The sequence below is a fragment of the Somniosus microcephalus genome, chromosome 4 (assembly GCF_052327205.1).
Source record: "Somniosus microcephalus isolate GS21.2 chromosome 4, FLI_Smic_1.0, whole genome shotgun sequence".
Classification (NCBI taxonomy): domain Eukaryota; kingdom Metazoa; phylum Chordata; class Chondrichthyes; order Squaliformes; family Somniosidae; genus Somniosus; species Somniosus microcephalus.
Window position 1 is genome coordinate 18,864,631 of NC_140990.1, and position 7,500 is coordinate 18,872,130.

The window sequence follows — 7,500 nt, forward strand, 5'->3', positions numbered from 1 at the left end:
AAAAGACACATCTCTCTCTTCTCCCTTCCCCCCTCTCTCTCTCTCCCTTCCCCCCCTCTCTCTCTCTCTCCCTTCCCCCCCCCCCTCTCTCTCCTCCACCACCATCGCTCCCAACCCTCACCCACACTCCCAACCCCCCCACACACACACCCTCACACAATCCCCCACACACACACACCACCAACCCCCCTACACACCACACACCCAACCCCCCACACCACACACCCTTCCCCCCACACACACACACCAACCCCCCCACACACACACACCCAACCCCCCACTACACACACCAACCCCCCACACACACACCCAACCCCCACACACACACCCAACCCCCCACCAACCACACACCCAACCCCCCCACACACACACACCCCAACCCCCCCACACACTCCACCCAACCCCCCCACCACACACACACCCTACCCCCCCCACCACACACACCCAACCCCCCACACACACACACCCCAACCCCCCACACACACACACACCCAACCCCCCTCCACACACACCCAACCCCCCCCCACACACACACCCAACCCCCACACACAACAACACCCAACCCCCCCCCCACACACACACACACCCAACCCCCCAACACACACACACACCCAACCCCCCCCTCCACACACAACTCCCAACCCCCCCCACACACTACACACCCATCCCCCCCCACACACACACACACCCATCCCCCCACACACACACCACCCCTCACACACACACCACCCCACACACATCCAACCCTCACACACACACACAACCCCCCAACCACCCTCACACTCATCCCCAACCCCCCACACACACCCAACCCCCCTCTCTCACACCAACTCCCTCCCCCACTCTCTCTCCCTACCCCCCCCACACACACACCACCCCCCCTCCACTCACACACCCTACCCCCCCTCACTCACTCTCACTCCCTACCCCCCACACACTCCTCATCCCATCCCCCCTCTCTCTCACTCCCTCCCCCCTCTCTCTCCCTTCCCCCCTCTCTCTCTCTCCCCTCCCCCCTCTCTCTCTCTCTCCCTTCCCCCCCTCTCTCTCCTCCCTTCCCCCCTCTCTCTCTCTCTCACCCTCCCCCCCTCCTCCTCTCCCTCCCCCTCTCTCTCCCTTCCCCCCTCTCTCTCTCTCCCTCCCCCCTCTCTCTCTCTCTCCCCTTCCCCCCTCTCTCTCTCTCTCCCTTCCCCCCTCTCTCTCTCTCCCTTCCCCCCTCTCTCTCTCTCCCTTCCCCCCTCTCCTCTCTCTCCTTCCCCCTCTCTCTCTCTTCCCCCCCCCTCTCTCTCTCTCCTTCCCCCCCTCTCTCTCTCTCCCTTCCCCCCTCTCTCTCTCTCTCTCCCTTCCCCCCTCTCTCTCTCTCCCTTCCCCCCTCTCTCTCTCTCCCTTCCCCCCTCTCTCTCTCCCTTCCCCCTCTCTCTCCCTTCCCCCTCTCTCTCTCTCCCTTCCCCCTCTCTCTCCCTTCCCCCTCTCTCTCCCTTCCCCCCCTCTCTCTCTCTCCCTCCCCCCCTCTCTCTCTCTCCCTTCCCCCCTCTCTCTCTCTTCCCCCTCTCTCTCTCTCTCCCCCCTCTCTCTCCCTTCCCCCTCCTCTCCCTTCCCTCTCTCTCTCCCTTCCCCCTCTCTCTCCCTTCCCCCTCTCTCTCCCTTCCCCCCCTCTCTCTCTCTCTCTCTCTACCCCCTCTCTCTCTCTCCCTTCCCCCCCTCTCTCTCTCTCCCTTCCCCCCCTCTCTCTCCCTTCCCCCCCTCTCTCTCTCTCCCTTCCCCCCCTCTCTCTCTCTCTCCCTTCCCCCCTCTCTCTCTCTCTCCCTTCCCCCTCTCTCTCTCTCTCCCTTCCCCCCTCTCTCTCTCTCCCTTCCCCCCTCTCTCTCTCTCCCTTCCCCCCCTCTCTCCCCCTTCCCCCCCCTCTCTCTCTCTCTCCCTTCCCCCCCCTCTCTCTCTCTCCCTTCCCCCCCTCTCTCCCTTCCCCCCCCTCTCTCTCTCCCTTCCCCCCACTCTCTCTCTCTCCCTTCCCCCCCCCTCTCTCTCTCTCCCTCCCCCCCCTCTCTCTCTCTCCCTCCCCCCCTCTCTCTCTCTCCCCTTCCCCCCTCTCTCTCTCTTCCCCCTCTCTCTCTCTCTCTACCCCCTCTCTCTCTCTCCCTTCCCCCCCTCTCTCTCTCTCCCTTCCCCCCTCTCTCTCTCTCCCTTCCCCCCTCTCTCTCTCTCCCTTCCCCCCTCTCTCTCCCTTCCCCCCCCTCTCTCTCTCTCCCTTCCCCCCCCTCTCTCTCTCTCTCTCCCTTCCCCCCTCTCTCTCTCTCTCCCTTCCCCCTCTCTCTCTCTCCCTTCCCCCCCCCTCTCTCTCTCCCTTCCCCCCTCTCTCTCTCTCCCTTCCCCCCCTCTCTCCCCCTTCCCCCCCCCCTCTCTCTCTCTCTCCCTTCCCCCCTCTCTCTCTCTCCCTTCCCCCCCTCTCTCTCTCTCCCTTCCCCCCCCCTCTCTCCCTTCCCCCCCTCTCTCTCTCTCCCTTCCCCCCTCTCTCTCTCTCTCCCTTCCCCCCCTCTCTCTCTCTCCCTTCCCCCCCTCTCTCTCTCTCTCTCTCTCTCTCTCTCTCCCCACCTCCTCTCAATTCAATTCAATTCAAATCGCTTTATTGGCATGACAAGTTACATCTTATGTTGCCAAAGCATCGGAAAACATTCATATTTGTTCACAAAAATACAGATCTATCCATACAGTGTATAAGCAGATATATCCCTGAGTGTATAAATATACTTTCATATAATTTATATATACTCTTTTCTTATATTTAGTGGTTGTCCCTCTGTTTATGGCAAGCTGTAACATAGTGTGCCGCTAAGGTTACACAATTTCTCTCTTCCCCTAGTAGGTATGGGAGTTTTTGGTCGTCATTCAATTTTCTGAATTCCGGGCATATTTTTGTGAAATTTTGGGTAGAAATTCTCCCTGATGCCCTGAAATTTTCTACAAGCTGTGAGGAAGTGCATCTCTGTCTCCGCCACTCCCTGACTGCAGTGAGAGCATATCCTGTCCTCTCTTGGTATCCGGGTCTGCCTGTGTCTACCTTTTTCGATCGCCAGGCTATGTTCACTAAGTCTGTACATTGTTGTTAAGTATGTGTATTGTATTGAACAATTAACACAAAGACTTAAACGTATAACTCAAACAGGTCTTTACTGGTTGGAGGTAGGGACTATACTGAATACAAGATTACTGCACAGTGCTTATATACCGGTGTGTTCACCCCCGGTATTACGTCTACAGCAGCCCGAGAAAGTAGTACATCTCTTAAGGTGGAACAGGCTTAAGCTCTCTTAAGGTGGAATAGGTTACATACACAACACTCCTCCCTTCTTAGCTTTATAGTCAACCCCCATTTAACATAACGTAATAACATATATACATATATAACTTCATGTTTAACGTAACATATCACAGATTCAGTCTCTGCGGAAAACAGTTCACAGATTCAATCTCTGTGGTGTAGTCGGTTCACGTTACTCATTCAATAGTCCTTTCATGGATTTAACAGCTTGAACTTCCGAACTGATTTGGCTCCGTTCGGAGGGACCACGTGTGTGATCTGGTAGAGGTGATAATGGTTCAGATGGGTCATCTTCTGTTTTTACTTTTCCTTTTCTGCTTCTTGGAGACTCTCTGGGCTCCATTGTCAGCTGCCACAGCTGCCAGCTGCATGCGCAGTTCCTCCTTCTCTTCCTCCTGTTTCCGTCGTAGAGCCAGCTTCTCCCGATGTTCCGTAGACTTTTGGTGCTCCTCCATGATTTCTGCACTTTGGGAGTCGAAGTTACAAGCTGGGCAGGACAGGACATCGTAATATTCGGTGTCGTCCACCAGGTCATAGTAATATTCGGTGTCGTCCTGAGCTAGACCAGTGAGAGGGTCGTCTATTTCCTCCATACCCAGCTGGACGTTAGCCAGCTCTTGTTCCAAATCCAGACATCTTACCTGAAGAGACTTCTTCATGTGTACCTCTGCATCCAGCTTTTTCTGGGCTTTCAGCAAGTCGTTTACTAGTGACCTCATTTGTGATTTTAATACTTCAACTTCCTTTGGAGATTGATTGGTCGGACTATGCAATCCCTCTACCGGAGCAGCTGTTTCAGCGGTCTGTTGTTCTACATTGACGTGAGTCAGCGTACTTTTGGCATCCAATGGCTGCTCTGTTGCAGTCGTTTCAGTCTGTGTCGTCACATCAGCCATCTCAATGACTTTTGAGAGCTCCGAACCCTTTCCCTTTGAAGATCGCAGCTCGTGTTCAAGTTTTTCCCATTTCAGAGTCTTGTCCCTCAGCATATGAAGGAGTTGGCTGACCGTTAACTCTTCTGACACCAGATTATGGCACGCACCTTCAGAACCTGAATCAGCTTTGATTCGTTCGGCCTCCTCGCGCAGATGGTTGGTGTGCTCCTGCTCCATTTTCTCCATCAGTTGCTTCTGTTGCCTTTCCAGATTCTCCCACTCTGTAACAAAGAACTTTTTTATTTCATTCATCTCTTGCTCAAAACGGCGAATCATTTGTTCTAATTGCTGTTGTAGTTTGAAATGGAGTTGAGTTCGAGCCCAGTGGCCCTCAAAAATGTGCATATCAGTCGACTTGACAGACTCAGAATTCTCTGTTAAACTATGTTGTTGTTGCTCAGTGGAATTCTGTGCTGAAACTTTGTCTTTTGCACATGGGTTGGTCTTACCATCATCAGTTCTAGAGTCTGGGCTGATTATCTGCACCGAGTTCTCACTCTTTATGGCTTTTAGCGAATGCCAGTCCATATTTATGTTTCTAAACCACTCCCGGCCTAGTAGTGGTGGACCTCCCTCCGGTAGCACATATAAGTCCATTATTTGACTTCCTTCGCCCTTGTTGGCCACTGCAACCTTTATTGTCCCGATGGGGTACACTCTCTGCCCCGTGTAGGTTGTCAATATAATCTCCGTATCCTGTAGGGGAATATGTTGGAATAACCTTCTGTAATCTTTCTTATTCATGACCGACAATGCCGATCCAGTGTCCAATTCCATTTTTACTTGGACTCCTTCTATCTGAAGAGTAACCCAAATTGTCTGGAGGTCTGCACCCTTACCAACGTTGAGTACCCTTAAGCTAGCCAGTTCAATACTGCTTAAGCCAGCCAGTTCATTACTGCTAGCGTCTGAATCGGACTCCTGTTCGGCCACCTTGTGTACCTTTGCGTATTTCCCTTGCGGTGACTTCTTGTTGCTGGTCTTCTTCCCTGACCTGCATACTCTAGCTATATGTCCAAGCCTACCACAAGTTCTACATTCTTGGTTTTTAAACCAACACTGGTTCTGATCATGCGTTGTCTTTCCACAACGATAACATTTAACAGAACTCACACCCAATTTGTGTGCACTGAGCTCCGGTGACCGTAGCTGCATTACTGCCGTGCCTCTCGCTGCGGCTTCGTGTGCTGCTGCCATAGTGACCGCCTTCTCAAGCGTCAGCTCATTCTCCTCGAGCAGTCGCTTTTGTGTATCCTGTTTAAATAAACCACACACAAATTTGTCTCGTAGTGCATCTGTCAGTCCCGTTCCAAACTGGCAATATTTCGCTAATTTACGCAATTCCAGCAAATATTCAGCATTGCTTTCATGCTGTAGCTGCCTTCTGTCGTAAAATTTAAATCGTTCCGCTAGCATCAGCGGCGTGGGGTTTAGATGATCTTTCAGGACAGTAACAATCTCATCGAACGTCTTATCCGCCGGTTCATCTGGTGATAACAGGTGTTTCAATTGCCCGTATGTCTTCGCACCCATTAAATTTAATAATGTTAGTGCTTTATCAGCCTCACGAATTTTATTGGCCTTACAATAATTTTTAACTCGTTCAACATATATGGCCCAATCTTCGATGTCACTATCAAAGTTGCTAATATTCCCATGTTTAGGCATTGTAGTACTTTATCAGATTTGCAATTTCTCAGATTTTTTTTTTTTACTGCTATCCAAGATGGCGGCTTCCCGCTCTTGCCGTCGTCCTCCGTCCACAAAATGGCGGTTTTCCCGCGCTTGGCGGTCTTCACCCGTCCCCCGACGCCGTCTCCCTTCAGCCCCGAGTGCGGCCCTTATCTCCGCCGCGATCGATGGCCCGCGCTTTTCACCGCGGCTCTCGCGCCTTCAGTGTCTGCCGACGCTGCGCCTTTCAGCCCGAGTGCGGCCCTTATCAGGGATTTCGATCGATGGCCCGGCTGCGCCTCGCACTTGAAAGCGGCCCGGCCCTTATCAGTGCTTGCGATCGATGGCCCAGCTGCGCCCCTCACTTCAAAGCGGCCCGGCCCTTATCTGCCGATCGCTATCGCCCTGTACCTCTCTCTTCCCCAGTCCTGTCTTCTACTCCGGTTCACAAGCTGATGGAGGCTTCAGGGTCCTAATGCCTGTCGCATCCAGTGGGGTGGTGAGTGGTGAGGTTTGAAACCTCTCTTCAACCGCAGTGGAATAACTGCCGCAGGGTAAGAACCTGACTCGTCGCCAGTGTTCAGTATGTGTATTGTATTGAACAATTAACACAAAGACTTAAACGTATAACTCAAACAGGTCTTTACTGGTTGGAGGTAGGGACTATACTGAATACAAGATTACTGCACAGTGCTTATATACCGGTGTGTTCACCCCCGGTATTACGTCTACAGCAGCCCGAGAAAGTAGTACATCTCTTAAGGTGGAACAGGCTTAAGCTCTCTTAAGGTGGAACAGGTTACATACACAACAATTGTCAGGATTTTTCTCAGTTTGCTGTCCTTTACCATGGTCAGGTAATCAGCTATGGTGTATTGTCTGTTTAGGGCCAAGTAGCAATTGAGTTTGCTTTGGGTTTTTGTTGTTTCTGCCCAATATGTCAGATATTTTTCCTTTTGCTTAGCGACGATTGTGTTGGGTCGAATTCTTTGTGTTACGCTGTCACTGTCCTGGGGCTGGTTATTGTTAGTAGTTACTTCACTGAGTCCCAGGACTAGTTGACTGAGGGTATTCTTCTTTATGGTCATCTCTTGGCATTTCAGGGCGTCGTAGTGATAGCATTGGGGGTTGCTCATTTGTAGGTGATTCCAAAATTTGGTGGCTCTTTTTTGGATAGTGATTATTAATGGATATTGGCCTAGTTCCGCCCTGCATGCATTGTTTACTGTTTTCCTTTGAGTCCGGAGGATACTTTTACAGAATTCTGCATGTAGGATCTCAATTGGGTGTTTGTCCCATTTTGCGAATTCTTGTTGTGTTAGCGGTCCCCACACCTCACTGCCATAGTGTGCAATTGGTTCGATTACTGATTTAAAAAGTTTTAGCCTCTCTCCCTTCCTCTCTCTCTCTCTCTCTCTCTCCCTTCTCTCTCTCTCTCCTTTCCCCCCTCTCTCTCCCTTCCCCCCTCTCTCTCTCCCTCCCTTCCTCCCTCTCTCTCTCTCTCTCTCTCTCCCCCCCCTCTCCCTCTCTCTCTCCCCCCTCTCCCTCTCTCTCTCCCCCCTCTCCCTCTCTCTCTCC

The 7,500-nt window shown here is 52.3% G+C and overlaps 1 protein-coding gene across 1 annotated transcript in view; it reads left to right on the forward strand.

Annotated features, from left to right (window-relative positions):
- The window catches only part of LOC147118359 ((Lyso)-N-acylphosphatidylethanolamine lipase-like), a 28,573-nt gene that overhangs the window by 2,179 nt on the left and 18,894 nt on the right, over positions 1 to 7,500 (forward strand). The gene's annotated exons all lie outside the window — the stretch shown is intronic.